Source organism: Lactuca sativa, chromosome 9, assembly GCF_002870075.4.
Source record: "Lactuca sativa cultivar Salinas chromosome 9, Lsat_Salinas_v11, whole genome shotgun sequence".
NCBI classification, from domain to species: domain Eukaryota; kingdom Viridiplantae; phylum Streptophyta; class Magnoliopsida; order Asterales; family Asteraceae; genus Lactuca; species Lactuca sativa.
In genome coordinates this window covers 74,931,903-74,951,302 of record NC_056631.2, presented here as the reverse complement: position 1 = coordinate 74,951,302, position 19,400 = coordinate 74,931,903, and positions in this window count along the sequence as shown.

Below are 19,400 nucleotides of genomic sequence, written 5' to 3'. Positions count from 1 at the left end.
TTTCAATCACATTCAATCTTTGTTCTTATTGTTTGATTCAACTAAACTATTTTGAATCTAAAGATCTTTATTTTATTGTTTCAATAATTGGTATCAGAGCACGAGAATGTGTAATATACATGCATATCTTCTTTCTAGGGTTTTGGTTTTTATTAGATATGTTGTAGTCGTATCTATTGATTTCATTGATTGTAGACGTTAGATCTGAGTTTTTACTTTACCCTAATCTCGATAAGTATCTTACACATCTGATTCTTTACAGTTTCAAATTTTTTTATAAAGATGAATCAAGAAGATCCACATACTCTTTCTTTTAATCTTTCTATGAGCATTACCAGGATCCCAATTCTTTTCCCACAAGACTATGAAGTTTGGGCTCTACACTTTTGAAGAATAGGTTCTTGGTCTTGAAGAGCATTCAACCCTAATATGGGAAGCAATGACGCAACAAACCTTCATTCACACTACTACAAGAAAATACATTAAGACTCAGGCTGAATACAATGATCTTCTTCTTAACGTTAAGAACGTTGCACAAGGTGAAAAAGAAAAGTTTCAGAGTAACATAAAGGCCATGAGAATAATCAGGTTTGCTCGCAAAACGAAGAATATAAATAGGAGAAGGAGCTGCTTGGAGACTTTGGGTACGACTGTAACTACTGCCATGGTAAGAACCATTTTGCTAAAGAATGGGTGATGAGAAAGATGAGTGAGAATAAGGAAGAAGAAAAGAATGAAGCTTACTATCTTCAAAAGATAGAAGAGCTGAGGAGGAGAATGAATGTAGAGAATACGAAACCTGCATTGATCGTACAAGAGGATGGGGATGAGTTTGGACGAGTTGAGGTATGGTCAACTGATTCGGAAGATGAAGAGGTAAGAAAGCCGACACATGGTAAATGATTTTTTATGAAGGTTGTTACGTGGGAGTATGCTGGGAAATGTCTAATGGTGAAAAGCAGAGTCTCGGAGCAGAAGGAATTCGCAATTGGTGTAGGTCTTCCTACTGAAAGTTGTTTCACAGTGAGGCCTATTTCAGAACAGGTGAAGGAGTGCGAAAATGTCATCAACAAGGTAAAATCCATACTTCAATCTCTAGATATTCCTACTAGATGCTATGATACTGAATTAGATGATTTGAATTATACTTTCTCTAGTTTTAGTGATAGTTTAAAGAGAACCCATCTAAACAATTCTAACCTAACTAATCAAATCACCAGGATAACAAGTAAAAGTGAAGAGATACGAATATGGATAGAGAAGCTGGAATTAGAGTTAAATATGTCTAGGGATGATGCTATTTATTTGAAACGGGACAATTTGGCTTTGTTAAAACAGCGAAATATCTTTTGTTTAATAGTGAAGTGTCTTTATTTTAACATTACCCAACTGCATACTGACTGTGGAATAGGTTAAAAGATACACAAAATGATTTTACCCTTTCTAAAATTGAAAGAGGATGAAATCGATGCAGAATGCTATAAGTGTGAATCCATAGTCTCTTTCGAAGACGTTTCAAATACATACCGTGTTGGACTTGACAAAATAGAAGCCTACATTTAGTCCAAAGACCATAAGAAAATATTAAAACAAGTTTTTGATGGAAAAGATAAAGAGAAAATTAAATTTGATACTGTGCAAAAATTTGACTCTTTATGCACAAAATTGAATTCGGACAACACTTTTGACGCCGAAAATGTTTCCGGATTTTACGGAAGTGACATGAATGAAATTTCTGTGGAGGATGAGCTTAATTGCTCAATATTTGTTCAAAATAATTTTGAATCAAAGAAAGATCTTATTTCTGAAAACTCTATTGAATATGTTTGTATTCATGAAAGTAAAGGACCCACTATTTTAATAGAAAAAGTTGACATATTTCTGAAAGTCAAAACTGTTCCGAAGCAAGTGTACGTAACAACCATACTTGACACTAAATATACTCCAGAACTCATAACCATTGTAAATAATGATAATGCTGATGGTTGTCTTGAATTTTTCTGGGATGGTCCAATAGGTAATCTAGATGAGACAAGTGGTATGTCCGAACTAACCTCATGGAAAACCAAAGTAAGAGATGTGTCCAGTCCACTTAATTCTACCAATCCCTGTAGCAATAATGCAAGTCCCAGTGGCACCAAGGACATCCCTTGAGAAACCTCTTCCGAACCGTCCTGTCCGGAGATCCAAAAGGAAAATCCTGGATCTAAGGTTCATTTGTCTGCAGAAGAAATGATAGCTAAGAGACGACAGATGAACAATAGATATAAGAAAAATCAACAAGCTAGGAAACAATTCTGGAAAAGTCATTATTATAATAAAAAGACTATTAACTCAGTAACATCTCCGATTCGAAATATGAAATCTTCTCTTGTTCAAAGTTCAAAACCAAAATTTGTTCTCAAATAGGTTACAAAAGCTACGGTTACAAAACTTGTTGCAAAACCAAAACATTTTGCAAAACCTCTTGAAAAAACCAGACCAAAATGTTCTCCTAAATCTAATTTTTCAAAAACAGCCAACACATCGAAAGATGTTAAGTGCAAAGGCAAACTAGTTCTGGAACATGAAATTTGTTCTAAGAATTTTGAAACTCGGTTGAAAAAGGAGGAAAAGAAAATTGCGAAAAAGGCAAACAAGCAATAAATAGCTTCAAAACAAACAAACATTCCTTTTAAAAGAAATCCAAATGATGATAGAATTATTATTTTTAAAATAACGAAAGGAGAGAATTCAACTTTAATAAAGAGATCCTATTTAGTTGATGAATCAGTAACATTTCTTGTTCTTAAGAAAACCTCACGAGGACCCAAGCAACTTTGGGTTCCTAAATATCTCTGAATTTTGTAAGTGATTTGTGAAGAATAGTACGACTCTAAATGGTACATCGATAGTGGTTGTTCATGTCACATGACAGGGAGAAAGGAAGAGCTCAGGGAATTCAGAACGTTAAAGGATGGTGGCAAATGAAGTATAGAAATAACGCCACAGGAGAAATCAGAGGATATGGCATGATACCGAGTGGCAAACTCTCTATTCGGAAGGTAGCCTATGTGGAAGTCCTACAACATAACCTGATAAGCGTATCTCAATTGGTTGTAGGTACACGGTTGAAAATTTCTTTTGATGATGAAAGATCTGAAATAATCGAGAAGAAAACTAAGGCAGTTCTGTTAAAATCCAAAAGAAAGGGAGAGATGTTTCCTTTGAACATAAAACCTATAGTCGGAAAGCCAGCCATTTTCCTTCTTAGAAAAGCATCTTTGGATGATAGTTGGCTTTGGCACCGAAGGCTCTCACACTTAAATTTCAAGAACATCAACAAACTCGTACTTGGCGATCTTGTGCGAGGACTTCCTCTTCTGAATTATGACAAGGAGCGTCTGTGTGCAGCTTGTGAACTAGGCATACAAAGTCGGAAAAATCACTCCACGATTATCAATACCAAAATCATTGAGCCACTTGAACTTCTACATGTTGACCTTTGTGTCCCTTCTGCCATTAAAAGCATTAGTGGTAATAAGTTTATTTTGGTCATTTTAGATGATTTTTCTCGATTTACTTGGGTTTATTTTCTTAGATGGAAATCAGATGCAACTTCAAGATTAAAGTATTTCATCAAGTTGATCGATCTTCAATTGCGAAAGCCAGTTTAGAACGTTTGTAGTAATAACAGTTCTGAATTCAAAAACCAAGTGTTTGAAGAATTCTTGACGGAAAAGGGACTTTCTCACAACTTATCTGCTCCTTACACTCCTCATCAGAACGGAGTCGTTGAAAGACGAAACCGATCTCTTTGCGAAGCTACGAGGACCATGCTTTCATTTGCAAACTTAACACTATATTTCTGGGCTGATGTGATCGGAACTGCTTGCTTTACTTAGAATTGATCCTTAATTACCAAAATATTCTCAAACACTCCTTGGGAGATTCTTAACAAATGAAAACCTAACGTTAAGTTCTTTCAAGTTTTTGGTTCCAGGTGTTTCATTTGCAACTCCACAGAGCAAAGGAAAAATTTGACGTGAAGGCAGACGAAGGAATCTTCCTAGGGTATTCTCTTACTTCAAAGGTATATAGGGTTCTAAACAAGAAGTCCAAAAACATAGAAAACAACTAGCTCAAGAAGTATTAGAAGTCTACCAATCCATCCGAAGAGATTTTTCCATCCACACCTTCACAAACGATTCCTCTAATGAACTTGTATGAGGAATTAATGAACCTGAGAAAGCCATCACCTCTGAATCAAAGGTTATGGATAACCAAGATGATGTGTTAAAGAAGATCATCGACAATGCAACAAAAGATCTCGAATCTGAACTGAAAATTCTAAAAGATCCAGAAGTTACAACAGACATTCCGAAGACTTCTGAAGTTCCACCCCAAACTGTGACAACCCAAGTTGTCCCGTTACATTTCCCCGTTACCGTTAACGGAATATGCCAGTTTATAAAAGTTCCGTTAATTTGAGGGCGTCAATTAAACAAACATTTCAGTTGTTTATGTTTAATATGTCGTTAAGTCATGATAAAAGGAAATAAAAACACATAACACACATTTCCATTTATTAGGAAAATGTTAAGTTTTATTATTACGACCACTAAATCGGGTGCGACCAAAAGCCCCGTTTAACGGCAGTATCGGGTAAAATTCTACTGAGCCCCGACTTGAAACCCTATATAAAGGTGAGTGGAGTCCATTGCAGACTTTTTACACTCTCTCTCTATACTCTCTCTCTCTCTAGACCCGTTTTCGCCCCAAATCTGCAACCAAACGCTTCCAAATCGTAAGTCCGCTTACCCTAGCTTATTCTAAACATTATGATTTGTGTTTATAGCCCAAAATTCGGACTTAGAAGCAATGGAGAAGGAGTTTACGGCCTAAGCTCCTCCTTAGGCCGTAAACACCTAAAATGAGGCCAAAATGACCCTAAAATGTCCTAAAGGCTTGGAAATAAATTAAGGGATTTGCCTAGGAGTGTTTAAACATTAAATCACATGATTTTAGGGGGGTAAAAGAGAGTTTACGGCCCAGGCATATGCCAAGGCCGTAAACACCTCTAAACTATGTCTAAAGGTTCCAAAAACACTCCTAAACACCCTTGGACTTCATACATAAATTAGGGGCATACCATTTAGGGTTTAGATCATTTAAACACAATAAATGGAGGGATGAAAAGGAGTTTACGGCCCAGACATGTGCCAAGGCCGTAAACTCCCCAAAACATGCCCAAATGTTGGTTTTTACCCCCCAAATGGCCTTAGACTATTTTTATAAAATGCTAGGAATGATTTAAGGGCTTAAAACTTCATTAAGTCCATGATATGAGAGTTTACGGCCGTAAACTCCCTTAGGAGTTGTCCCTAGGCCGTAAACTCCTAGAAGATGCCCTTAGAAGCCTTAAACACACTCATGCCTTTTTGGAAATGTAATTAGAAAAATCCCATGGACAAGCTAGAAGCCTTAAACACACTAGATCCCCTCACCATGAGTTTACGGCCGTAAACTCATGGTGAGATGTCCCTGGGCCGTAAACTAAGCTTTGGGAGTTTACTCTTGGAGAGTAAACTCCATTCCTAAGCCACACACACCCTTAAACGCTACCTGGGACACCCAAACACTTAACCAAAGTGTTTTCCGCTCCTTTGAGCGCGTATATTTGTTTAATTAGTATTAAATATACTAATTGTATATGAACATATGTTATCATATGTTAAATAGGTCATTGAGTGTGTTCGAGTCCTTACGTGACACTGAACGCCCAAACGACACCTTCGTCGGACCTACTTACACCAGGTGAGTTCATACCCTGAATGAACCTTTTAATGTTTTTACATGTTTTATAAGGGGGGAATACAAGTTAAACATGCCAGTTATCATATCAATCACATGTGATTGATAACCCGCATGCACAAGATTTTACCACACTTTACACTATTTTACCGAGTAGGATACTATGATGACTTTCAAAAAGGTTTTCAAACTGTTTCAAACTCTTACTTATACTATTTTATTCAAAATCATTTCAAACTGGTTTATAAAGGTTCCAAAGATTTCTAAAGGTTTTCACACTTATTTTACCAAGGAATACAAAATGCGATTTTCCTAAGTATAAAGGTTTTTCCAAGGTTTTCATGTATACTTTTACTTGTTAGTTACTGCTGCTTCGTTTTCATTTATTTTAAACTCTTACTCGATAAAGCTTTCACTTCGTGATGCGTTTATACTTGTTATTGTCTCTATTTCGCTTATACTTGTAGTCGCTTATACTTGGTAGACGCTCTTACTTCACTTATCATCGTTTCCACTTCGTGATACACTTACACTTGGTACACTTATACTTCACGATTCGATTATCCCACTCTGTACGCTTATACTTCATGACTCGGATATTCTACTGTATGCTTATACTTCACGACTCGGATATTTCACTGTACACTTATACTTCACAAGTCGGTTATTCCACACTGTACACTTATACTTCACGATATGATACCACTTGATACACACTCAAGCGTAGTTAGATGTATGTCTGTGCTTGTATAGATGCATATAAATAATGATTGAAGGACTTAGGAAGGCTTGTCCGCCCTATTTCCTTTTCTTCGTTGAGATGTGATCTGGTGGGATGGGTTGTCCATCCGAAGGTCCTTTGATTCATTAGTTATATATTATGTACACAAGCATAGACATATGGGTTATTTTTGTCAGTTCAGTTATGAGTCTCTACCTCTAGTTAAACACTTACATTAGAAACCCATTATTTGGAAGTCTCTACCCACTTTTTGGGATGCATCTTCAGGACACAGCCTTCTCCATCGTCTAGTTAGTAACCAGAGTCTCCTGTAAGGAGAGCGGACATTGTGTGTATATATCTATACGGTATTGACAACCCCGCACCCAGACTGCTGGCTACAGTCCCAGCCTACCAAGCCAACGGGTGACAAATGTAATATCTTAGACGCTTGTAGGGCATCTGGTACTCTAGTCAGTATAGTTACGAGTATCCTGGGGTACCTTATAATTCTTTGGCCTTAAGGTAACGGTATTTCACCGGCAAATTTACACTGTATGCTGGTAATTCATTTTCAGAGTCACACTGTTTTGACCTTACAAGACGTATCTTTCATTTGATACTGTCTGGGGTCTGTTTTCTCTGTTTTGACCTTACAAGACGTATCTTTCATTTGATACTGTCTGGGGTCTGTTTTTCACTGTTTTACACCTTACCAGCTGTACCTTTCATTTCGTACCTTCTGGGGTCTGAGTCTCTATTTGTTAGACTGAACCAGGCGTGTCGTTTGTTCGATACTCTCCTGGAGTCTATGATTCTTTGCCCTAGCCAGCAGTCCTCACTGCTGAGGCATATGTTATTCCCTGATGTCGTTTGCTTTCCTCAATAATCAAATTCAGTATTTTGATAATGAAAGCAATTTAGGGAAAACTACTTTTTACCACATAACACTGACCAGTCTTGGTAGAAGGCTGCTTTATTTAAAGAAAATATAGGATTTTCTGGAAAGAACTCTAATGCACAATAAACACTTAAACTACTACTTTTATAATAGTTATTTGAATAAAAACTTCACTAAATGCTTATGAACTCACCAACATTTGTAAAAAATGCTGATACTCGCTTTTCAAATAACTTGTATTCTCAGGTCAGAAATTAGACAGGTACATCCCAGGAGCTGTTGATGAAGATAGCTTAGTACCACGCTGAATTTATTCTATTACTTGTATACTTTGAATTGTTGTAATGTAAACCATGTAAAAATTATTACTATTAATGCAATGTTGTGTTGTACTTTGATTACTATAATGCATGTGTTGTGATACTTGACATGACGTCATCCACCCCAGAACGTTTCCGCCGTTCCGGTTTTGGGGCGTGACAAATTGGTATCAGAGCATTGTTTATAGTGAGCTAAGTATATCAATTCATAAAAGATATATAACCTATAAACACAAAGGGATAAAACACTCTGACCAAGAATTATACTTTAAAATATAACCATATTTTACCAAAGTATAATAACATCTGAAACCTAAACACTCGAACAGAAGTATCACAAGAAGAACAATAATAAAAGTCTTCGGATGTTGAGCACTCTAGTCAATCCTAGGCAGTTATGTAATCGTAAGCTGGGATAAATGTAACCTGATCAACTACATTTATCCGAGATGCGATGAACGTGTGCATGGGAGTGATAGTGGTGTACAACAGGTCTGAAACTTACCAACTAGGATTGCTAGAGCCAAACATAAAGTTAAAATACTATAGGAGTATTTTAGAACGCTAAAAGATCCACACTAATCCCAGATTGAAAATCAAAAGATAATAATCAAACAAGAATTAAAATACCATATGGGTATTTTAGGATGCATAGATAACCTTGTGTGAAGAACTAAAAAGGTCCTTATTGATATACCTACAACTACAAAGAGTATACTCCCAAGGTTATATATAATAAGGATCCCATAGGCTAAGAATATGTGGTTTCACTCTATTTCCTTTTCCTCGTTGGGATGTGGTTCTAGAGTAGTATCACATATTCGAAGGCCTATCGGATCTAAGTTATATATGATTTGTATACCCTATGTAATCGTAGCAGGACTCGATATGGATCATCCAGTGGAATGTTAATAATCTCTTAGGATTCTTTAGACATTTCCATTCTTGCACGAACCTTGTAGACAACCCTATCCACTTCAGTGCATAACAGAAGAGTTGAATTCGATCCCGAAGAGGTTCATTGAGAAGATTTCTTGTTCGGAAATAAATGAACCGGGTCGACACTATTGAATGCACCAAGTGCCCATATTCTTTTAGGGACAGTGGTGAGAGATTCACCTAAACTTCTGAGATTCCAGTCATCCATCATGAAGCGGTGACACCCAGAGTCGGAATCAGAAGGAAGGCGGAGTAGAAATTCAATATGTCCATACGAGAAGAGAACCCTAGGAAACTACCCGAAGGAAACCAACGCCGATTCCAGTCAAAGATATGAGGCACACCGAGGGAGCCAGTAGATGGAACCTGGGAATTGTCTTTTCCTCGTGTTCGTCACACTAATACACCCATTGTGACAACCGTCAATTTTCGGTCAAGTCAAAGTTAACTAAAGTCAACAAGTCAAAACGGTCAACTCAATTTGCCCGTAGGTACTAGAGTTTACGTTATGTAATTTCTAAACAACTCTCTATTCTAATGAGAGATCATAAATCGAAAAGTGCATACATCTAGATCCCATTAACCTAAAACGGTGGTACGTGGCGAGCCAAACCGATAAAACAATGTTGCATACTCATCGGGAGTATGCAAGATCCTTAATCAAGGCTTAACGGGGTTTACGGACCTTGCATTGCGAAGCCGGACACCCACATTCGTCACACACAAAACCGCTCTCAATCGTTTTCACTCCATCTCTTCTTATCAAAAATCTCTCCGAGAATGTCAAATCTCTCTAAGTATGTTAAATCTCTCCCAAATATCTCTTTGTATGAGAAATCTCTCCGAGAATGTCAAATCTCTCCCAAATCTCTCTAAGAATGTGAAATCTCTCCCAAATATCTCTTTGTATGTGAAATCTCTACAAGAATGTCAAATCTCTCCCAAATCTCTCTAAGTATGTGAAATCCCTTCCAAATCTCTCTTTGTATGAGAAATCTCTCCAAGAATGTCAAATCTCTCCCAAATCTCTCTAAGAATGTGAAATCTCTCCCAAATATCTCTTTGTATGTGAAATCTCTCCAAGAATGTCAAATCTCTCCCAAATCTCTCTAAGTATGTGAAATCCCTCCCAAATCTCTCTTTGTATGAGAAATCTCTCCAAGAATGTGAAATCTCTCCCAAATCTCTCTAAGAATGTGAAATCTCTCCCAAATATCTCTTTGTATGTGAAATCTCTCCAAGTATGTCAAATCTCTCCCAAATCTCTCTAAGTATGTGGAATCTCTCTCAAATCTCTCTCAACTTTCTATAATCACTCGGGGCATCCCGACCCTCGAATTTGGCGAAAACAGCTCAAAAACGGAAGTCTACGCGAAAAACGGACTTAAGGAGCCGAAACCCCTCTTAGGACCCGAAACCCCTCTTAGGACCCGAAAGCCCTCTTAGGAACCGAACCCTTCTGAGCCGAAGGCTGCTGAACCGAACCCGAAAGGTCCTCTCGGGCCCGAACCTCGCATGCCTCACCCGAACCCGAACGTTCGGCACATTTCGGGTCTGACCACTTCCTCATCTGATGACCTACCGAGCCTTCGCTTCTGATGACCTACCGAACCTTTGCTTCTGAGCCCTTGACCAAGCCCCTCGCCTTCGCCTCTTCTTCTGGTTCGCACTTCGCTTCCGGCTCGGCACCAGCAAGGACTGAACCTCGGCCTAGGACCGAGAGGTCTCGCTGGGAATGCTTTTTCTCCCGGTTTTCGACTAATTTTGCATTTTAGGCCCGTTTTTAAATGTTTTAACACAAGGTTTTCACCCAAAACTTTATTTTAACATATAAGGACCCTTAATTATTAATTAATCATGTTTTTAAGGATAAAACCTTATCCAAAAGAGTGGGTGAAGTACAAAGGTAGAGTGTTGACTTTACCTTATTCTATGACACAAGAAACCACTCCCATACCCACTCCATGTCACTATTCACCACCAGCCCATCCCTAGTCACTTCATAAGTCATTTCTCACTATTTTCAACCATTCCCACGTTCTTAGGTCTGGAATATCCACCCTCTCTCCTCACACTTCATTCATTCTCTCATTTTTCACCAAGAACCACACTCCAAACTCACTCATCATTCTCTCCAATTCGAGAATTTCAAGGCATATTCCAAGACTTTTCTCCTACAATTAGTAAGTATCATCATTTTTCTTATGATTATTGCACACCCTCCTACTCAAAATCATAGATTGCTTACACAAACATCATCACATTCTTGTTAGATCTTCGAATCTTCAAGTGATTCTTCAAGTGTTCTTGGGTTGAACACTTCTCTTCTTCAACACTTACCTACTGAAATCACTCAAGGTGAGTTCATACCCCTACATTTTCATGTTTTCTCAAGTTTTTAGGGGGGGGGGGGGGGGGAATACAAGTTAAAACACCAAGAACATAACTAAACTTTCCTAACAGCCTTCATCAGAAAAGTTCAACTCCATTCACGGACTGTTTTGGACAACTTAAACATTTTTGTTTTCAAAACTGTTTTAGGTGTAAGTAGTTCCTGTCCTTAGCTTTAAAATGACTACTTGCACATCTCCATGCGATTTTTCTACAATTTATGGTGAATTTTACAAAACTGCCTATCATTTCAAACACCAATCCCGACCAGTCTGTGATTATGGACCTTTTCACCCAAGTTAGAGATCATTAAAAATCATGATGAAATTATGAGTAAACTAGACACATTTTGGGAACTCTCAGAAGTTACGGATTTAGTTTTCGACTTCGTATGATTTTTCTATGGCTTTTCTAAAACAGTGCAGGAAGGTCTAATTTAGTTAACATCATATAATTTTCATAACACTTTGTATTATGTTGAGCAAAGTGTATAATAATAAATTCTAAGTATTGAATATGTTTCTTTGTAAATTTTATCATCATAAACTGAAAATAAGTCATTCATGATAAGATTATTAATTCATTTAGAACACGTATATAAGCTATAATAAGCATAGTTTAATGGATTTCATAACACTAACGCTTTTTCATAAAAGAGTTCTTATATATTACAAACGTTTTGGATAAAACTATAATAGGTATAGTTTATGATACATCACATAACACACTCGTACAAAAAGGGTACATTCATACAGAAAGGTTTTACACTCACGCACACTACTCGTAAACTTGTTAACCTAAATTGTGAGACAATCTCTTTCCGTACGTCTGAGTGCGGGATATAATTCCTGTTAGTTATAATCAGAGTCTCCTTGAGGGAGAACGTGATAGTTGTGTATAGATCTATATTGGGTTTGACACCCCACACCTTGCTGCTAGCTACAGTGGCACCTGCAGGTCTATGGGTGACAAATGTCATTTCAGTTTTTACGACGCCTGAGAAACGTCGTGGCAGGTTCATTTAGTCATAGTATGATTATAGCGACTCACATAGGGATATAACAATACATAAAATTTACGGGATTTTTATAAAACTTAAATGGGTTTTATGTTGATTTTAAAAGCACTTTTTATCTCAATAAGTACATATATTACTGTACACTTTCGGTTTTGGTATTTATGACTACACATCATTTGAAACCACATTTATATCTTTAAATATGGACAATACTTGTTATTTTCTCGGTCCTGGGATTTAGGACTACATATACATAAAGTATTAACAAACATAAGAATTTACGGGAATTTCATTTAATTCAAGCGCGTTTATGTCAATTTAAACACATATCATTTTCTATTAGTAAGAGAGGTTACTTATACATTTTGGTCTTCGGTTATAAGACTACATTACATAACTTTTATAATGAAAATATCGGATTTTATGGATACATATTCTATCGCTTTTACAAGGAAAACGGTTTACTTCTCCAACAAAATCTCTTATGAACTCACCAACCTTTGTGTTGACACTTTTTCAAAACTACTTGTATTCTCAGGAAATCAATAAACAGGTAACCAAGTGCTTTTGAGGATGGGACGTTAAGGCGTCAAACATTTCATACTTATTGTCTACATATTGTAATTGATTTAGAACATGTAATTCATACAATGATGTAACTCTTTCGAATAGATATATATGATTGGTTGCATTTACTTTGAGCACTATTATACTCGTTATTGTGATACTATACATGAAGTCCTCCACCCCCGGACGTTTCCGCCATCCTTGGTTTGGGGGTGTGACACCCATAAAATAATACAATTTAGTGAGTGGTTACACTACTCACGCTATGTGTTAGGTAAAATCGTCATTTCCCGTTGCCAGATACACGATCAGGGCGGATCCCCGCACCTTTATTGAGAATATTTAGCCATAAGCCTCCATAAGCCTCTCTTTCTGCAGTTTCGTTCCGAACTGTTCTCAAATCTCTCCAGGCCGGAGAGTGAAACCTTTCCCAGTATAAAGGTAACTTAGTAGTAACGAATCGCATCTTATGGCCTTTTTCTGATACTCATACACCCACTTCGATTACCAGGACTACATCATAGGGATATAGGTCGACACTCAGTCGACCAGTACCCAAGGCACGTGAAAAATTTATGCCTAATACGTTCAGGACAGAAATGTCCAGGGTTAGCCATTGTCTCTCCTTACCTTGTATTCCTTTCTGTGTAGGAAAACCATGCCATCGAAGAAGCGTAACCAATCCACAAGCAAGAAACATGCTCTTTTATTTGATGAAGCTACGTTCCAAGCTGCAGTCTCAGCAGCCGTAGCAACTGTTTCCAATCCTGGCGATGGACAACAGCAACCAACACTTTCATGCCCAATCACCCAAGAACCTTCACCGAACCCACTAAAGAGAAAACTCAAGATTTAGGAGGGAAGTACCTCGGCTCAAGGACCTTCCAAAGGGCAACGAGCTGAGGCAGTCTATACCCCTGTCAAGCCTTCCCTCCCGACCTCAAGAAGACTATACCTAGGAAACCTTCCCCACTGCAGCAAGTGCAGCTACCATCATCATGGTGTCTGCCGGGAGCTCTACTGTGCTAGGTGCCACATGTTGGGGCATACTGCTTGCATCTGCAGAACCCTGGTTGAGTTCATTACATCAACCACCAATGTGGCGACCCGTACAGTTTGCCACATATGTGGTGAAATGGGACACTTCCAGAAGGACTGCCCAACCGAAGGGAAAGAAAAAGACACAGAAGGAGCCTGACACTACTGCTTAGGGAGAAGCGGCAAGGAACTCGTTAGATTTTGGTACGTCTCTCGATCTCGGATAACTAAACTAAAAACAATAAAAGACTAACTCAAATGTAAATTCTTCTCCAATAAGGCGAAAGTCGCAGCACTGTTATAAAATTTTAAAAATTCATTAGGTAAAACTATAATGGCTAAACATATATGTTACGGCCCTGTATATTTAAGATGGACAGACCTAGAGTGAGCGAATGCCGCCTCATTTCCTGTTCCTCGTTTGGTTGTGGATTTAGGGCGGGGTCGCTCAGTCAACAGTCCTCCCCACCTTAAATATACATGACTAGTATATGTGAGGTGATTATAGAAATGCTTTATGAGAATCCACTCATGAAAAGTACTCTATTCGGAAAGACTTAGGACCCTCTATAGTTCCGCGTCGACTCTATCGTTCCAAGTATCCGCGGTAGTGATACATAGGATGAAACCCGAGACGCCTAGAACTTGTGTGCCTGTTCGGCACATGACTCTCTCGATCTTCAGTATACATCATGTCGTAGTGTGCCAACTTCGACGACTCTATTGATCATGGTTTGACTTCGTGCAACCATGTGTACATCCTTAGTGCTGTGTAAAAAGAACTTTCTCCGTAGCCATGTCGGCGCATAAAGGTTCTCCCGAACCTAAACCTAACAAAAATAATCAAACCTAATGCGATCCGTCAATCGTCCCTCTTATCTCAAACCTTCCGAAGTACCTAAGAGAGGGTACCCCGCACCATTGACCGACCCCTCGTAGTCAGATGGACACCGAAGTGAACGACACTGCAGATACTTCAGAAGACGATAATCACTATAACCATACCTAGTAGATTTCTTAGAAAACACTTTCACCCTATTCCATAACATAGTAGCCGGAGTCAAGAGAACCACTGCGGGTTGAACTAGTAAAGTTCTGAGTGATGAAAACTCTATACCCACTAGATTTGACCTAGACCGAGAAAACTCAGAACCTTCGGAAGAGTAGTTGCAGTAGATGCACGCACTACTCAGGCACCTCATCCACCCAGTTATAGACAAGTGGTGCTTATCACCCTCCACCCTCTAGCAAGGAGGGAATCGTCGTCGCTCGGTAGACGATGAATTACACTTTCCGGAGTGAACGCTAGGATACCGAGAACCACAGGATAACCTTCGCAGCTAAGAATCCTTGATCAAAGTGTGATAGTAGTTGCATTGAGCCTCATGACCAAGATCCCGAAAAGGTTATATACTTGACACCATCCTTGGTGTTAGTCGAAGGGTTATGCAGGAACATGCACTTTCCACGCTAGAATAAACCAAAGTCTTAGAGATCCATTGGACTATTAGGTGTTCCACGGATACTACCTCACGCAGGGATAGTAGAACCACCTCCAGAGATAGTCCGACACTCTTCTGGTGAAACCCTATCTTCCCGACCTCCAGGGTTTCCGCATCTCAAGCTTCGTTTAGTGCAGATTCATTTTGCACAAGCTTGAGATAGACACTCTACAGCAAACTGATAACCATAGTCATGCAACCCACTCGACGATCTAGAAAGTCTCTATCAGCCAGTTGACAGAAAACACGAAACCGAAAGACCACTCGAGCTTCCTAAAAACCAACCTGAAGTACTACACACACGGTACGAGAGAGAATGTTAGGAACCTCGGAATGGCGATCACGCCAGTGATGATCTTGCCATAGAAGCACACTATGTTCTAAGTACTGAAAAGCTCTACCATTCCGAGAGCTTAGGACCATATGAGAATTCTCGTGGAGACTTGGTCCAACCCTTTTTCAGGCCGCTACTACCTTCGGATATACCACAAGATTCACACCCGATCGATCCACTTTTTAGACTTAATATGTGATTTCCCGACATCACTCTTTATGCCTCACTCATCTCGATAGAATCCATTGAGAACCCTAACCTTGTAGATACACCAGTTGGAAACCACTAGCTACACTATACGGAATCCGTATCCCGTACGTGAAGGTCTGTCGGAATGACAAACACAGACTAGAGTTCACTTGGGAATGCGAGGACAACCATATAGGAAGTACTCTCTCACCTCTACTTGGCCATTCATACCTACTTCCTTGCCTAGACCTGAATTTCGGGACGAAATTCCCTCTAACGGGGGGATGATGTGACAACCCAAGTTGTCCCGTTACATTTCCCCGTTACCGTTAACGGAATATGCCAGTTTATAAAAGTTCCATTAATTTGAGGTCGTCAATTAAACAAACATTTCAGTTGTTTATGTTTAATATGCCGTTAAGTCGTGATAAAAGGAAATAAAAACACATAACACACATTTCCGTTTATTTGGAAAATGTTAAGTTTTATTATTACGACCACTAAATCGGGTGCGACCAAAAGCCCCGTTTAACGGCAGTATCGGGTAAAATTCCACTAAGCCCCGACTCGAAACCCTATATAAAGGTGAGTGGAGTCCATTTGGAGACTTTTTGCACTCTCTCTCTATACTCTCTCTCTAGACCCGTTTTCGCCCCAAATCCGCAACCAAACGCTTCCAAATCCTAAGTCCACGTACCCTAGATTATTCTAAACATTATGATTTGTGTTTATAGCCCAAAATTCGTACTTAGAAGCAATGGAAAAGGAGTTTATGGCCTAAGCTCCTCCTTAGGCCGTAAACACCTAAAATGAGGCCAAAATGACCCCAAAATGTCCCTAAAGGCTTGGAAATAAATTAAGGGATTTGCCTAGGAGTGTTTAAACATTAAATCACATGATTTTAGGGGGTAAAAGAGAGTTTACGGCCCAGGCATATGCCAAGGCCGTAAATACCTCTAAACTATGTCTAAAGGTTCCAAAAACACTCCTAAAACACCCTTGGACTTCATACATAAATTAGGGGCATACCATTTAGGGTTTAGATCATTTAAACACAAGAAATGGAGGGATGAAAAGGATTTTACGGCCCAGACATGTGTCAAGGCAGTAAACTCCCCAAAACATGCCCAAATGTTGGTTTTTACCCCCCAAATGGCCTTAGACTATTTTTATAAAATGCTAGGAATGATTTAAGGGCTTAAAACTTCATTAAGTCCATGATATGAGAGTTTACGGCCGTAAACTCCCTTAGGAGTTGTCCCTAGGCCGTAAACTCCTAGAAGATGCCCTTAGAAGCCTTAAACCCACTCATGCCTTTTTGGAAATGTACTTAGAAAAATCCCATGAACAAGCTAGAAGCCTTAAACACACTAGATCCCCTCACCATGAGTTTATGGCCGTAAACTCATGGTGAGATGTCCCTGGGCTGTAAACTAAGCTTTGGGAGTTTACTCTTGGAGAGTAAACTCCATTCCTAAGCCACACACACCCTTAAACGCTACCCGGGACACCCAAACACTTAACCAAAGTGTTTTCCGCTCCTTTGAGCGCGTATATTTGTTTAATTAGTATTAAATATACTAATTGTATATGAACATATGTTATCATATGTTAAATAGGTCATTGAGTGTGTTCGAGTCCTTACGTGACACCGAACGCCCAAATGACACCTTCGTCGGACCTACTTACACCAGGTGAGTTCATACCCCTGAATGAACCTTTTAATGTTTTTACATGTTTTATAGGGGGAATACAAGTTAAACATGCCAGTTATCATATCAATCACTTGTGATTGATAACCCACATGCACAAGATTTTACCACACTTTACACTATTTTACCGAGTAGGATACTATGATGACTTTCAAAAAGGTTTTCAAACTGTTTCAAACTCTTACATATACTGTTTTATTCAAAATCATTTCAAACTGGTTTATAAAGGTTTCAAAGATTTCTAAAGGTTTTCACACTTATTTTACCAAGGAATACAAAATGCGATTTTCCTAAGTATAAAGGTTTTTCCAAGGTTTTCATGTATACTTTTACTTGTTAGTTACTGCCGCTTCGTTTTCATTTATTTTAAACTCCTACTCGATAAAGCTTTCACTTCGTGATGCGTTTATACTTGTTATTGTCTCTATTTCGCTTATACTTGTAGTCGTTTATACTTGGTAGACGCTCTTACTTCACTTATCATCGTTTCCATTTTGTGATACACTTACACTTGGTACACTTATACTTCACGATTCGATTATCCCACTCTGTACGCTTATACTTCATGACTCGGATGTTCCACTGTATGCTTATACTTCATGACTCGGATATTTCACTGTACACTTATACTTCACAAGTCGGTTATTCCACACTGTACACTTATACTTCACGATATGATTCCACTTGATACACACTCAAGCGTAGTTAGATGTATGTCTGTGCTTGTATAGATGCATATAAATAATGATTGAAGGACTTAGGAAGGCTTGTCCACCCTATTTCCTTTTCTTCGTTGAGATGTGGTCTGGTGGGATCGGATGTCCATCCGAACGTCGTTTGATTTATTAGTTATATATTATGTACACAAGCATAGACATATGGGTTACTTCAGTCAGTTCAGTTACGAGTCTCTACCTCTAGTTCATCGCTTACATTAGAAACCCACTATTTGGAAGTCTCTACCCACTAAATGGGATGAATCTTCAGGACACGGCCTTCTCTGTCATATAGTTGGTAACCAGAGTCTCCTGTAGGGAGAGCGGACATTGTGTGTATAGATCTATACGGGATTGACAACCCCGCACCCAGACTGCTAGCTACAGTCCTGACCTACCAAACCAACGGGTGACAAATGTCATATCTTAGACGCTTGTAGGGCGTCTGGTACTCTAGTCAGTATGGTTACGAGTATCCCGGGTTACCTTATAATTCTTTGGCCTTAAGGTAACGATATTTCACCGGAAAATTTACATTGTATGCTGGTAATTCATTTTCAGAGTCACACTGTTTTGACCTTACAAGACGTATCTTTCATTTGATACTATCTGGGGTCTTTTTCTCTGTTTTGACCTTACAAGACGTATCTTTCATTTGATACTGTCTGGGGTTTGTTTTTCACTGTTTTAGACCTTACCAGCTGTACCTTTCATTTGGTACCTTCTGGGGTCTGAGTCTCTATTTGTTAGATTGAACCAGGTGTGTCGTTTCTTCGATACTCTCCTGGAGTCTATGATTCCTTGCCTTAGTCAGCAGTCCTCACTGCTGAGGCATATGTTATTCCCTGATGTCGTTTGCTTTCCTCAATAATCAAATTCAATATTTTGATAATGATAGCAATTTAGGGAAAACTACTTTTTACCACATAACACTGACCAGTCTTGGTAGAAGGCTGCTTTATTTAAAGAAAATATAGGATTTTCTGGAAAGAACTCTAATGCACAGTAAACACTTAAACTACTACTTTTATAAAAGTTATTTGAATAAAAACGTCACTAAATGCTTATGAACTCACCAACATTTGTAAAAAATGCTGATACTCGCTTTTCAAATAACTTGTATTCTCAGGTCAGAAATTAGACAGGTACATCGCAAGAGCTGTTGATGAAGATAGCTTAGTACCACGCTGAATTTATTCTATTACTTGTATACTTTGAATTGTTGTGATGTAAACCATGTAAAAATTATTACTATTAAT